The sequence below is a fragment of the Vicia villosa genome, linkage group LG1, assembly GCF_029867415.1.
Source record: "Vicia villosa cultivar HV-30 ecotype Madison, WI linkage group LG1, Vvil1.0, whole genome shotgun sequence".
In the NCBI taxonomy this organism is placed as follows: Eukaryota; Viridiplantae; Streptophyta; class Magnoliopsida; order Fabales; family Fabaceae; genus Vicia; species Vicia villosa.
The window spans coordinates 75587176-75603641 of NC_081180.1; positions in this window are offsets into that span (position 1 = coordinate 75587176).

Sequence of the window (16466 nt, forward strand, 5' to 3'; positions counted from 1 at the left end):
TATATATATTATATATTATATATATATAACGTAATTGTAATTATTATAATTAATTATAGTTGTTTTGTTTACTTATGAGAGAAGGCTTAATGCGTGTGGTTATATGAATATGAATATCACGCGGTTGCCGTGTAAATATTAATTCAGAAGATTTCTTTCATTTGGAAGTTGCCACCTTCCTAGAAAGGACTCAGTATTTGCACTGAAATCATTCTATGTACTTTTCTCATTAATTAGTTAATGTTTTTTTATAATTATAGATTAAACTTTTTTTTTCTTTTGTTTTGTAAAAGTATATTGATTTTATAGATTTAAATCAAAGGTCTGAGTTTTATACGGTAAAAGCTAAGATATTTGAAAAGTTGTGATACGAATTTCAACCAGCAGTTCTTTACTCTTTTTTTTTTTTTTTTTTAAATTAAGAATATTGCAGTTGAATCATTTAAAATAGGGTTAATACCTATTTTGCCCCCTGCCATATAGGGCGCATTTGAAAAACCCCCCTGCAAAAAAAAAAGTTGCAAGAATTCCCCTAACAATTGAAGAATCTCTCGTTTTAAACCCTGTAAAAATTTTCTTTTGAAAATAAACCTTGCCACTTGAAAGACTTTATCATTTTGAACCCTGTAAATTATTATTTTTAGTAAAACCAACCTTTCCTGTCATATTCCAGAGGGTTTAAAATGACATAATCTACAAGATTATAAGGTTTAAAATGAGTGAATCTTCAAATGGCAAGGTTGGTTTTAAAAACAAAAATTTTACAAGGTTTAAAACGAGAGAATCTTCAAATGTTAGGGGAATTCTTGCAACTTTTTTTTTTGCAGGGGGGTTTTTCAAATGCGCCCTATATGGCAGGGGGCAAAATAGGTATTAACCCTTTAAAATAAGATTATAATTAAATGTATTATGCAAAGTTTATATGTTTTTATCAAGTTAATTTTTAAGTTTTTTATATAAAAGTAAATCCTTTTAGTTTGTAAAAAATTGTATGTCACTCACCTTTTAAATAAATTATATTTGGATTCTAGATTTTTGACTTAAGAGTGAATTTAGTCTAATAGTGCATTTTTTAGGTTATATAAGTTTGGATTAAATATGTTTATGGTCCCTGTAAATAACCCAAAATTTAGTTTTAGGTGAGATATTGGATCGAACTCTAGTATTGTCGAAGGGTAGTTTCTTGGTTCGACAGTTCGACAGAGTTAAGCATGAAATCGAAGGATTGTTCTCATGCTGGTGTCGAAGTGTGCATGCTGTAGTCGAAGATGGGTCTAGCATGCAGATGTCGAAGATGCTAGGGTTGTTAGCATGTTAAATTAGGTTTTAGTGTTTAAACCCTAATTTGTTAAGTTAGCTTGTTTATTAAGTTGACTTGTGTAATGGGCCTTGCTGAAAAAGCCCATTAGTTAGTATGTTAGGTTTTATTATAAATAGCATACTAGTCTCTCATCATTGCTAAGCTGCAAATCCTAATTTAGGGTGAGAGAGGTTATTTGTTATTCTTGTAAACTTGTAATCTTGTTTTAAGAGAAAGTAAAAGAATAGCAGTTATAACCAATTCTTGTGTTCTTATTCTCTTCCCTAATTCCCTATTATACTTTGTTATTGGTATCGTTTTTCACAACAAATTGGTGCGGTGAGCGTGGAGAAGATGCCTTCAACAAAGTATGAGATTGAAAAGTTCACCGGAGTGAATGATTTTGGTCTGTGGCGCTTGAAGATGAAAGCCCTACTGGTTCAGCAGGGATGTTTGGAAGCGTTGAAGGGAGAGGCAGCCATGAATGCAGAATTGACGGCAGCGGAGAAGAAGAATATGATCGAGAAAGCACACAGCGCAATTTTGTTGAGCCTTGGTGATAAGGTTCTCTGGCAGGTATCAAAGGAGACGACGGCATCAGGGTTATGGGTGAAACTTGAAAGTTTGTATATGACCAAATCGCTGGTAAATCGACTCTACCTGAAGCAAGCTTTGTATTCATTCAAGATGATTGAAGACAAAGTATTGGCTGAGCAGTTGGATATGTTCAACAAGCTGATTCTTGATCTTGAAAATATTGATGTGAAGATCGATGATGAAGATCAAGCGTTGTTACTATTGTGTTCTTTGCCTCGATCACATGCTCACTTCAAAGAAACTCTCTTGTATGGAAGGGAGTCCCTGACGTTTGAAGAAGTTCAATCAGCCTTGTACTCTAAGGACTTGAATGAACGAAAGGAGCATAAACCTTCGACTGTTGGCGAAGGTTTGGCCGTTAAAGGAAAACTCTTACGAAAGAATGGTAAGTTCGACAAGAAGGGCAAAAGCCAGTCAAAGTCTTACAGTGGCGAAGCATCTGGCATTCGATGCTATCATTGTAAGAAGGAGGGTCACACAAGAAAGGTGTGCCCTGAACGCCTGAAAGATCATGGAGGTAAGGATAATGGCAATGCAGCCATTGTTCAAGATGATTTTGAATCATCTGATGTTCTTGTAGTTTCAAGCAGTGACTCGAGAAGAGAGTGGATTATGGATTCAGGGTGCACTTGGCACATGACTCCAAACAAAGACTTGTTCGAGGAATTATGTGATCAAGATGGTGGATCAGTATTGCTGGGAAACAACAAGGCTTGCAAGATTGCAGGTATTGGATCTGTTAGATTCAAGCTCCATGATGAGTCAATAAGGTTGTTGACTGAAGTCAGGTATGTTCCTGATTTGAAGAGAAATCTGCTTTCTCTTGGTGAATTCGACAAGAAAGGATATGTTTTCCAAGGAGAGAAAAGTATCCTAAGAGTCATGAAGGGTTCGAAGGAAGTCTTGAGAGGCGTGAAGAAACAAGGCTTGTATACCCTTGAGGCTGAAGTTGTAAGTGGTTCGACAAATGTTGCATCCACGAAACCTTTGTCGAAAACAGAAATCTGGCACATGAGATTGGGCCATGTCAGTGAAAGGGGTCTGGTCAAATTAGGGAAACAAAATCTGCTTGGTGGAGACAAAGTCGAAAAGCTGAAGTTTTGTGAACCCTGTGTACTTGGAAAATCTTGCAGAGTGAAGTTCAACAAAGGCAAACAAAGAACACATGGATCCCTTGATTACATCCATGCTGATCTTTGGGGGCCTGCAAGGTGTCCATCACATTCAGGAGCAAGGTATTTTCTATCCATAGTAGATGATTATTCCAGAAAATTATGGGTATTCATCCAGAAGACTAAGGATGAAACTTTTGAGAATTTCAAAAGTTGGAAGACTCTGGTTGAAAATCAGACTGGCAGAAAGGTCAAGAGGTTGAGAACCGACAATGGCCTTGAATTTTGCAATGAGGCATTCGACAGTTTCTGTGCTGCCTCTGGTATTGCAAGGCATAGAACTACTGGAGGTACTCCACAGCAAAATGGTTCGGCTGAAAGGTTTAATCGAACTATTTTGGAGAGAGTCAGATGCATGTTGACTAGTGCCGGTTTAAAGAAGGTGTTCTGGGCTGAGGCTGTTTCGACAGCAACATATCTGATAAACAGATGTCCTTCGACAGCGTTAGATATGAAGACACTTGAAGAAGTTTGGTCGGGACATCCACCAGATCTCGACAAACTGAGAGTATTTGGCTGCATAGCCTATGCTCACATTAGGCAAGACAAGGTCGAACCTAGAGCTCTGAAATGCATGTTCATGGGATACCCTGAAGGAGTCAAAGCTTATAGGCTATGGTGCCTAGAGCCAGGTCACAGGAGGTGTATCACCAGTCGAGATGTAGTTTTCAATGAAGCTGAAATGGCTTTTAAGAAAACTGATGATGATGATCGAAGTGCAGAAGAGCTGGAACAGGTAGAGATTCCTGTTGAGGTGGAGCATGTTGATGCTGAATTGCATATCCCAGATGAAGTCGAAGAAGAAGCAGAAGATGCTGAAGTTGAGGAAACTGACGATGACTACCTATTGTCGAGAGATAGGTCGAGAAGAGTCATCAAGCCACCTCAGAGACTTGGATATGCAGATCTTATAGCTTATGCCTTAATCTCTGCAAGTGAGGTTCTAGACGAAGAGCCTAGAGACTATAAGGAAGTTATGAGGAGTCGAAATAAGACTGAATGGCTAAAGGCCATGGATGATGAGATGAAATCTCTTCATGATAATCATACTTGGGAACTGATCAAGAAACCTGTTGGGGCAAGGTTAGTCAGCTGTAAATGGATTTTCAAAGTTAAGGAAGGAATTGAAGGAGTGACGTCGAAAAGATACAAGGCAAGGTTAGTTGCAAGGGGTTTCACTTAGAAAGAAGGTGTCGACTTCAATGATGTGTTTTCTCCTGTTGTAAAGCATAGGTCCATTCGAATGTTGCTTGCCATGGTGGCACAGTTCGACCTTGAACTGGAACAAATGGATGTGAAGACTGCGTTCTTGTATGGTGATTTAGATGAAACGATCCTGATGAGGCAACCTGAAGGGTATGTCGAAAAGGGAAAGGAAGATTATGTGTGCAAGCTAAAAAGATCTTTGTATGGGCTGAAACAATCTCCTCGACAGTGGAATAGGAGATTCGACAAGTTCATGACACACATAAGTTTCATTAGAAGTCAGTTCGACCACCGTGTTTACTTCAGATTTCGACCTGGTAATTCATTTGTTATTTTGTTGCTTATGTTGATGATATTCTCATAGCAAGCAACAGTGTCGAAGATGTGATGAGGGTGAAGGCTGAACTCAATAAGGAGTTCGATATGAAGGATCTGGGAGCTGCTTCCAGGATTCTTGGAATTGACATTCGAAGAGATAGAAAGAAGTCGAAGTTATGCCTATCTCAAGAGGCATATCTATGGAAGATTCTTGACAAGTTTGGTATGTCGAATTCGAAGCCAGTTGTGACTCCAACAAACCCTCAATTCAAGCTGAGTATTGATCAGTGTCCCAGTACTGATGTCGAAAGAGCCTATATGAATAGCATCCCATATGCTAATATAGTTGGTTCTTTGATGTATGCTATGGTCTGTACTAGACCCGACATAGCATACGCAGTAAGTCTTGTAAGCAGGTACATGACGAATCCTGGAAAGGCTCACTGGCAAGCATTGAAGTGGATTTTAAGGTACATAAATGGGTCTCTGAATAGAGTCCTAATTTATGGTGGAGCCTTGGGTGAAGATAGTAAAGCAGTAATAGAAGGATATGTCGACTCTGATTATGCAGGTTGTATGGATTCCAGAAAATCTATTTCTGGATATGTTTTCACTATGTTTGGCACTGCAATTAGTTGGAAAGCAACACTTCAGAAGGTTGTTGCTCTATCAACCACTGAAGCGGAGTATATTGCCCTAACTGAAGCTGTGAAAGAAGCATTGTGGCTTGAAGGTTTTGCGAAGGAGCTAAAACTTCAAGGTCGAGGTATCACTGTTAAATGTGATAGTCAAAGTGCAATACACCTGTCGAAGAATTCAGCCTATCATGAGCGAACTAAGCACATTGATGTGAGGCTGCATTTCGTCAGAGGAGTAATCGAGCGTGGAGAAGTCCAAGTGCTGAAGGTTTCGACTGAAGACAATGCTGCTGATATGATCACCAAGACATTGCCGAGTTGCAAGTTTTTCCACTGTATGCAGTTGATAAAGCTGCGTGAAGAAAGCTAGTCTGTTCCTTGACGTTGTAGAGTTAGGTCCAAGGTGGAGATTTGTGAGATATTGGATCGAACTCTAGTATTGTCGAAGGGTAGTTTCTTGGTTCGACAGTTCGACAGAGTTAAGCATGAAATCGAAGGATTGTTCTCATGCTGGTGTCGAAGTGTGCATGTTGTAGTCGAAGATGGGTCTAGCATGCAGATGTCGAAGATGCTAGGGTTGTTAGCATGTTAAATTAGGTTTTAGTGTTTAAACCCTAATTTGTTAAGTTAGCTTGTTTATTAAGTTGGCTTGTGTAATGGGCCTTGCTGAAAAAGCCCATTAGTTAGTATGTTAGGTTTTATTATAAATAGCATACTAGTCTCTCATCATTGCTAAGCTGCAAATCCTAATTTAGGGTGAGAGAGGTTATTTGTTATTCTTGTAAACTTGTAATCTTGTTTTAAGAGAAAGTAAAAGAATAGCAGTTATAACCAATTCTTGTGTTCTTATTCTCTTCCCTAATTCCCTATTATACTTTGTTATTGGTATCGTTTTTCACAACAAGTCTCTATAACATTTTTGTTTAAAGAATGGTTCTTATAAAGTTTTTCGTTTTCAATTTTGGTCCTTGCCGTCAACTTTCATTAACGGAAGCTGACGTGGCATGCCAAGTAGAAGACAACGTGGCAAACATTTTAAAACGCAATAGATTGAGGGGGTTTTAAACCTCTTCTAAATAAACCAGAAACAAAGTAAATGGGGGAGTAGTTATGTCTCGTGGGGCAGGGATTATAGAGCAGGTCATCTTTGATTTCAGCTTTTATTCGTTAGTACTTAAGTCATAATGCAACTTAATAGTATGAATTGGTATTCATTTAAGTTTATAAATTTGCAGGTGGTGGAACTAGACTTTCTGTATCCTAGTGAAGGGATTCACAAGCGATGGGAGTCTGGATACTGAATCACATGGCTTGCTGCAACTTGGAACCAAGTTGCTTTTGTTCTGTGTGTTCCTAGTAATAAGCCCCAAGAGGAAACTCAGGAAACGCTAAGGACTACTGTTTTTCCTAGTACCCGTGTTAAGGTGGGTCATATAGTCACATTTGTTGTTTATGCACCTAATTTAGAGTTAATTGCAATCGGATCATATTTGGTTTTATAGGATAAGTGGGACAAGAACCTTTACATTGCCTCTATTTTCTATGATGAGCCGGGGACAAGAAATTTTGATGGCTATTATGTATGTAGGAGAATGAATATTTTTAGTAAAACTAAGTTAACACAGCTCCCTTTTCCAATCGGGTGGAAATTGAGTTTATGTCAATGATTAGTTAATGTTTTGTAGACGAGGTTCTTTACAGGTACAAAGGTATACAAATTTTAAGTTTGGTAGACTTGAAAAAATTTCTTTATGTTAATCAACGTAATCATCACATCACAATAAAAAGATAACCTTCATTATATATTAAGTATCTGATGCAATCAGATAAATCTCTTTAAACCATTCTTAACTGTATAGAACCAATTTCTATAAACCGCATAGATGAATCTCTTTAATGCTTTATTAATTCTTTATTTATAGGAGGTTTAAAACCCCCTCAATCTAAGGCGTTTTAAAATTTTTGTCAAGTTGTCTTCCACGTGGCGTGCCATGTCAGCTATGAAAGTTGACGGCAAGGATTTAAATTGGAGACGGAAAACTTTATGAGGACCATTCTTTGAACAAAAATTTTATAGAGACTAAAACTAGATTTTGAGTTATTTATAGGGACCGCAAACATATTTAACCCTATAAGTTTCGCATCACCATCTCTTAAGGTAGATATTATTTTAAACATACCATTCAACTCAAATGCATAATAATTTGAGTACTTGAGTGTATGCAAGTACACTTTTAAATTGTAAAACTTTTTAAAGAGAGATGATCCCCCTTTGTCTAGAAAATTTTCCCCTAACCTTTTAAAATTGGGTGGTTTCCTTTCATTCCCATGGTGGCCCTCTCCTTCAACCTCTATGGCGACCACCTCCCTCTCTTTTGAGAACATTTTTCCCTCCGTCTATCTTCATTCTCATGTCCTCACGATAGTTAAGCTTATTGCCAGACATTCCCTCTCTCCACCACTAACAACCGTCAAGCTTCCATTTGTGTTTTTGCAGCCGCCACTAGAGACACCTCCACCAAGAAATGACAAGTTAGTTATGGATTTTATGCACATCTCTCCCTTGTAGTTGCTCTTACACTTTCGTTGTCGGTAATCTTTTTGTCCACCACCGAAGCCGCCATGGTTGTTCTACACTATGAAATGATGTCTTTAATAGAGTTGTTTAAGTTCAGTTACATATTTTTTGTTATGTGTTTTTGCCTTTTAAGGATAAAGGTTGCACTCTTCATGTTTGGCAAAATACTTCAAAAGAGTTTTATGTCATGTAGCATGTTTATGTATGTCTATTGGCATCTCATAATGATTGAGGAAGCTTGTGAGTCCAACATCCATTTCTACAATATCTCTAGTCATCTATTAATTTGTGAACACTCGAGAAGGTTGGGCAATATTGAGACCAAAGAAAGTCGAGAAGTGCAAACATAAGTCAAAAAATCATTTGTAATTGGATTTGGAAAAAGACAACGGATTCTCACTCCCACATTGTCATTGATGGTGTTTGCAAGAGAGTATATTTCTGGCTAAAATGTTGTTGTTTTTGGTTTGATTGTGCCTTAGCTTGTGAAAAATATATGTATAATGTCTCTTATGAAAATGTAGTGTTTTCTCTTAGAAGTGCTTCTAATTTATGTATGGTGTATGTTCCATTTCAATTACCTCATGATATTTGTAATTCTTACTGGTTTGGCTATTAATGAGGATGAGTTTTTCTATAAAAAAAGTACACTCCCTTAATTAGGGTCATTTCAACCAAGCACCATTGTTGTGAATTTGAGGTCTAAATTGAAACATTGATGTCAAATATTAGAACAATCGGTAGTTCTTATTTTTTTATTCATAAAACAAAATCTCAGTTCTAGCAAGTTTCTCAATTTCAAGGCTACAATGTCTCAAAACTATTCAAGTAACCAAGATCTATCATGAACAACTTGTTGGTTGAATATGGTGGTTGTAAGTCTAGAAGAGGTTTAAATAGACTAATTCCTCTTATTTTAAATTTTAAAATCAGAGTTAAATTTTGGAATCTAAATTGATGAAAACATTTGAAAAAGATTTTACGTAGATAGAAGTATTGTATGTATTGATACATAAAGCAACATCATGATGATGAAAAAAAATCAATTAGGTAATTGATCCAACTTAATTCAAATGAGAAGTTTGAATTGCACTTGTACAACTTACAATATAATATTACAAGCTTTACAGACTAATCACTAAAACAAGATAAATTTGAAAACAAAACTCAGGCCAAACAGAAATGGATATCAAAGCAGAATAGCTTGAAGACCAAAGATGAATCTGACAGGAAAACTAATTAAGAGATTTCCTAACACATAACAGAGGACACCATGGAGAACAAAGTTGAATGGACAATGGTGTGATCATCTAGCAGAAATAGAGGTAAAACACATATGATTGATGAAACACATTTGGTTAAAATTAGTGAAATTGTTGTTCGCTCATGGAACGTGAGGGGCTTGAATAAAAAAGCAAGACACATTGAGATTGGAGCCAATCTCAAAGCTCCACAGGTGTCTTGTGTTACTATTCTAGAAACTAAAGTTAAGAGTAATAATGCCCCTAAAGTGAGGCGAACATTTAGGCAAGACTGAAACTAGATAGATAACTATGATAAGCACCCAAATGGTAGGATTTGGGTGATGTGGAAGAAGAATGAGCAGGTTATTACAATGAAGGCTAGTTCTTACCAATTTATGTATTGTGAAGTGTGTGATATTGCAGTGTAAAGGATATGCTAGTTGACTGTAGTTTATGCCCCTAACCAGCCTGCAAACAAAAAGATTACTTGGATGGAGATCAAAAGCTTGGCAAGATACATACATGATCAATGGATGGTGATTGGAGATTTTAACAATGTTCTCACGAGTGCTGACGGAATTGGTGGAAATCATGTACATGGAATAGAATTTGAGGATCTAGAAGACATGACGACAGACTCTAACCTTTTTTAGCATGAAACTAGAGGTACACACTACACTTGGTCTAATAAGCATGCTACTAGAACTATATACTCTAGATATAGTTATATGTAATAGGGCATGGTTTTTGAAATACTCTAACTATGAAATTGAAGTGAGAAATTCCCATATATTTGATCATGCCCCTCTTAAGGTCAATCTTCAGGGTCATCAAGTTGTTAGATCCTGAAATTAACCCATATTTGAATTCCTTAATAATATGCAAACATTTGCTCAAAGTAAAGAAGATCATTTATTCTAAATCATTAGTCTATATATAAGATGCAAACATTCGCTTTAAAGGAATGAAGACAAGGTATGTTACTCAATTTTAATACAAACAATATTTCTTACCTTAGGTCTTAGTTTTATTTAGCAAACTTATGTTTACAGTATGGGAAATGCTAACGAGTGCCCCAGGGGCACTTGTTAAGAGTTTAAAGAGGTAACTAATACTTGTATTTAATGTTTTGGAAATGGAAATAATTAGCTTTTTTAAGAAATAACAAAGTTTGTTATGTTGAAATTACTTGTATTCAATTCATTGGAAATTGAAATAAATCATTTATTTAAGGAATATTTTTTTTATATGGAATGCTTAAGGAGTGCCCCGGGGCACTCGTTAGCATGACCCTAGTATGGTATTTCTATAACAATAGACTTAACCATAGGCAAACAATACTCATCAAGATCTAATTAATAATACTCATCAAGATCTAATTAATTTGTTAATGTTTGAAAATTTCTTTACCCACCTCCCTATGGGTGGTCACCTCCTGCGAAAAACCAAAACTACCCCTGCTTCGGAAGTTCATTTCCGAAAGCGTGTTTTTTTAAAAAAATTGACTTACTTCGGAAGTTCATTTCCGAAACAATTATTTCGGAAGTTCACTTCCGAAATACTGCGATTTCTGCAGATTTATCAAAACACTCCCCCTCCCCCAATCATTTACCCTAAATCAAAACAAAAAGTGGCAAAGGCGAAAATTTGTGCAAACAGAATTCCAAAGCTCCATCAAGGCTCCAATCACACTGCTAAACAACATTCAAAAGCCCTTAATCCTAACACTTTGTAAGTTTTGAAATTTTTAGATCTATTATTCAAATGCATGTTATTTAGGGTTTTAATTGTATAAATGATATATGGTTAGGTTGTTAGTAGTATTTAGGTTGTTTAGAAGCATTTTGATTTGTTTTGAAGTTTGGTTTAGGGGTCTGCCATGGAAGTTGCAGAAAATCCCATCGCAGGGGTGTTTCGGAAGTTCATTTCCGAAAACACCTCCATCCCAGTTTTCGAAAATGAACTTCCGAAATGTATCAGAAGTTCAAATTTTTTTGTTTTTTATTTTGTCTCTCATATTAATCAATTTCAATTGTTTACAGGAACGTGTCAGGCAACCAACCAGCACGCAGGACTGACGCTAAGGGAAGAAAGGGTTCTTCAAAGAAGGAGGTGAAAGAGGTGAAAGAGGTGAAAGAGGTGAAGGAGGTGAAGGAGAAGAAGGAGAAGAAGAAGCTTTTGACTGGTTCTGCTTCGCAGCCTTCAGGCGTGATCAACGCTGATGGTTCTGATACTGAGTGGGATGAGGATTGGTATAATTATCTTCATTCGGAGGAGTTCGCTCGTCGGGAAGAATAACGTGTTTTTATTTTGTTTGATGTGTATTTTGTAACGCTCGTCGGGCAGAATAACATGCTTTTGTCTTGTTTGACGTGTCTTGTTTTGTTCTGATTTCGGATTGTATCGAATAATGTTTTTGTATTGGATTTATCATCTTAGTTTTTGGAAGTGGTAACCGGGGCTGGAACATATGACGGAGGAGGTGGATGTCCAGAGGAAGAAGAACCGGAGGTACGTCCACCGCGAGACAAATGAGCCAATCAATGTAAGCTATAGTTTATCATTATCATCTGGGGACGTCATTTCTAAAAAATCAAGATTAAAAATAATAAGATTTTTTCCCAATTTTTTGTAATGACGTCCCCTGATGATAATGATAAACTATAGCTTACATTGATTGGCTCCTTTGTGTCGCGGTGGACGTACCTCCGGTTCTTCTTCCTCCGGACATCCACCTCCTCCGTCATATGTTCCGGCCCGGGTTACCACTTCCAAAAACTAAGATGATAATATTATCGTTGTAATCTTCACCCGATTAAATAAAGCGAATTGTAACTTTAATTTTCGTTGGAAGTCTTTTTTTCTCCCCACCACTCTCTCATCCCCACTTACCCGTGTTGAACAATATGTAACTTTAATTTTATGTAATATTATCGTTGTAATCTTCACCCGATTAAATAAAGCGAATTGTTGTTGTTTTTCATTTTATTCTGTCCAGACATATTTTCGGAAGTTCATTTCCGAATTCCCCAGGGGGGTGCGTTCGGAGATGAACTTCCGAAACACCACATTTTCTGAAAAAGTCACTTTATTTCGGAGATGCATCTCCGAAATCAATATTTTATATTAAAAAAAACACGTTTTCGGAAGTTCATTTCCGAAAACACCTTTTTCAAGAAAAAAAGTACAGTTTCGGAAATGAACTTCCGAAACAAGAGGTATTGTGATAAATTCACCGGAGGTGGCCAAGAAGGTTGGGAGGTGGGTGAAGAAATTCTCTAATGTTTAATAATTTATATTGTAAACCTTTCAACATATAACTCAAGATTTAACTCGAATTCTAAAAATTACTTAAGTCCTAAAAATCCAAACTGTAACTTGATACAGTAAAATCTAAATATAATTAATAAAAATTAAATGTCGTAAAGTTTATTTGTGAATTAAAAATAACACATCCATTTTTACATTAATAGTTAGTTTCATGTAGCTTATTTTATTGATGTTGTCTCATTGAATCAAGTATTTATTATAAGGTACTAGTGTACAACGAAACTCTAAGATACTAAAATTTTTACTAAAAACATTACTCAACGGGAAAAAGAAGAAAAGGGAGGAAAGAAAAACAGGAAATTAACGTTTCATTTCATCAAGAAACGTTTAACCCTTTAAACTTGAAAGCAGAATTTGTATGTAAGCTGACCCACCGATGAACACATTCGTCAATAGAGTACATCAGACGCCTTAGACCTAGAGTACCTGTCAGGTTAAACAAATTCACGTCTCATCAAAAACCTCACAGCTCATATATAAAATAAAATTAAAATGCATTATGTAGTTGCATTATTAATACATAAAAAGTTGGAGTTAGTAAAACTTGATTTTTCTTCTTCATTTCTAACAAACGGGATTTCTTTTCTTCGAATGACTAGTTTCAAACAAGTAATCCACCATTATCCTAAAAAAACAAAGCAAATAATAAGGTCCAAAGAGTTTAAATGTAATTTTTATATTAAAATTTTTTATTCAATTAATTTTTGCATAAACTTTATAGAAATGTATTCAAACATAAAATATTTTAATCTCAACTCGATTAAAATCAATTTTACATAATCAATGTTGGGTTTGATTGAAAATATATGTTGAAGAAATCGCACATCGCTTAGTTTTGTGAAGGAAGAGGAAGTCCAAGGCTATATATAAGATTCAAGTTTTTCTTTACAAGATGCACCAGTCAAAAGCATTTTAAGTTTGTATTTGACTTTCTTTGTTCTTTTATGCTCTTGTATTAGAGTATTGTGAGAAATAGTTAAATATTTGTTTTGGAGTGTGTGGATGTACTGGGAGCCTGGGGTATTTGAGAGTATATTATGTGATGTAACAATTTACTTTTTTGAGTTGTTACTTTGTTCCTCTTTTTTTCTATGTTTGCTATTTTGCCAGCAACTGGTATCAGAGCTTTTGGTTTGATTCAGAGATATGAGTTCTTAGTATGCTCTGTGGTTGCGACTTTGTCTGATTTTCCACATCAGAAAAGAAGAGTGATGTTATGAAAGAGTTGTTGAGCTGCAGTCACATGTTCCGTTGTGCAGTTTGGATTAGAGAAAATTGGTGGAAGAATTATTTTATACTTGTGGAAAGTTTAAGTCAAATATGTGTTGCTACAATCAAGATTACACAAGGTGCAAAATTGTGTCGGTGGTTGAAGAGCTTCTTGCCAACAAGGAAGTTATACCATAAGTTTTCAACCTAGTTTTTGACATATGAAATTTTTGGAGTGGTTTGGCTTTAAGTGAAATTTATTCTTCATGATAAAGTATATGATTGTCGGTGATGACAATGTAAAATTCTTGAAGTGGTTTATCTTTAAGTGAAATATATTCTTCATGAGAGAGTATGATAGTTTTAAAAATATGATTGTCGGTGAAGACAATGTGAAAATTCTTGAAGTGGTGTAACTTCAAGTGACTATACTCTTTATGGTAGAGTATGATTGTCGGTGAAGACAGTGAAAGTTAAGGTATTATTTTCAATCAAAGTGGAGATTGTTGGATTTGGTTGAAAATATATATGTTGAAGAAGTCTCACATCGCTTAGTTTTGTGAAGAAAGATGGAGTCCAAAGCTATATATAGGATTTAATTTTTTTTTTACAAAATGCACCAGTCAAAAGCACTTTAAACGTGTATTTGACTTTCTTTGTTCTCTTATGCTCTTGTATTAGAGTATTGTGAGATGTAGTTAAATATTTGTTTTGGAGGGTATGGGTGTGCTGGAGGCCTGGGGTATTTGAGGGTATATTATGAGTTGTAACAATTTATACATAGTGTTATTCTCTGATTGTCTATTGACAACGGTCGTGGTTTTTTCTCCAGTTTTAGAGTTTCCCCATTAATCCCTTGTGTTGTTATTTTGTTCCACTTTTTCTCTATGTTTGTTATTTTCCCCCAACAACCAATTCATTCAACACAAAACTTGAATTAGAAATGAAAATTGAAAAACAAACAACAAGTGTGAACCTAACATTTTAAGTATTAAGTCCAACATACAAAAGTTCATATAGTAATACTTGCTTTACATCACTATTTTAGAATAATGTTCTTTCCACCCTAAAATTTACTCTCACACCTTAGTAAAAAAACAAAAACTAGCCATAAAACATGTAAATACATCTTCCAACACACCTCATTCAAACACAATTGATTCGTTTTTAAATCAGATCCTAAATTTATGTCAAAAATTAATACATAAATACATCTCCGTATAATTTACAAAAATTCACTTTCAAACATGTTTTTAATCAAATACGCGTCAAATTTTTCTTCTTCCTCATTTTTCAACGTATTGTAGATCTTGTGCAAGCAGATATAGACAAAGAAGTCTTTCCAGAAGACTCACCTAAGAGGGACTTCATAGATGTCATTCTTATTAAGACACGAGCAGCACTGCAGTACGAAAGACAACTTAGAAACAAAAGGATCCAACATTTGCAGTAATATAGTATTTTTATTAAAAATAATATTATCGTTTGTAAATGGAAAATACATAAGTGTATCTCCAAACTAATTTCAGACAAAAAAAAAGAGTTGAATTCATTTACACTTGTATTTGGTGCAAAATGACTACGTCCAAAATACACTTCTAAATTCGTTGAAACATTTTTAGATTTTCTTAAGGTGTGTTTCTCATCGGTGGAAGAAAAATCCCTTATTTTATAGTTTTAGTTTTTCTGAACCATACTAGGGATACTTCAGCCAATAGACCATTCCATTTGGTAACTGTTCTGGCCTGGGCCGAGCAGGCCCAGCTCCTCTCACTAGCCGAGCAGGCCCAATTCATTGGGCCCATTTACTGGATAACCGTCAAGGAGTTATCCACGCGCGAAGACCACGCGTCACGCAGAGGGGAACTCGGTCAACCACCTCCGAACCCTACGCTATGATCATCCGGAACGTGAGTCTCCTGCTGACTCAGCCCTAGCATGGGACGTTCTGGCAGTTCCCTAGCACGTGGGGCTCCAGTTGGATTTGGCCCAATTAGGGAACCTTGGCCCAGCGCTGGGGGCTATAAATACCCTCTTTCACTAGAGGGTCAGGTATTCTATTCTTCACTCTCAACCCTCATTCTCTGATAGCTACTAACTTAAGCATCGGAGAACCTTGCAGGTACCCCCCCCCATCTTGCTCTCCAAGCCAGATTCTGCTGCCTTGACGATTCTTCTGATCAGGTACGATCCGTGGCGCCGTCTGTGGGAACCTTGCTTCGCCTTCTTTAACAAAGATCAAAGCATAACCTTTCACGATTGTCATGGCTAACAACAACATCCCAAGCTCCGACCCCTTCCTCCTGGAACATATGATCGAAGATTCCACCCGCGAGGTGACGAATCGCCGCCGGCAAGAAGAACCTCAACATGCCCTTGCCGGACAGGGAAGGTCGAGACATGAGACTTCGCAACCTAGGAGGCAGCGGGTCCAGAACGTCCAGCAGCTGCAGGGCCTCCAACAGGTTCAGAATGTCGAACAAAACCCTCCCGAGGGACACGTTCAGAACGGGGAAGACCAGCAGGCCCAAACCCACAATGAGCCTGAGCGCCCCCAGAATGAGAATGAGACCGACGCCAGAGACGGGCACGCTGCTTCCTCATTCACCCACACCTCCGACAGGCAGAGGACCCGTCATGTAGAAGAGGAGGAACCGCTCAACATCCCCGAGGATGCTGACCCCGTCACTGTCCTCCTGCTCAAAGAAATGCAAAAGACGAACATCCTCCTCCGACTTCAGGACGACCGTATCCACGAGCTGGAAAGGAAGCGACGGTACCGCTCCCCTCCGCGGAGACATTACCGGTCGCGCTCCTATTCCTCCTCGCGCTCACCTCCGAGGAGGCACCGCCGGCGTTCCCCATCTTCTTCAC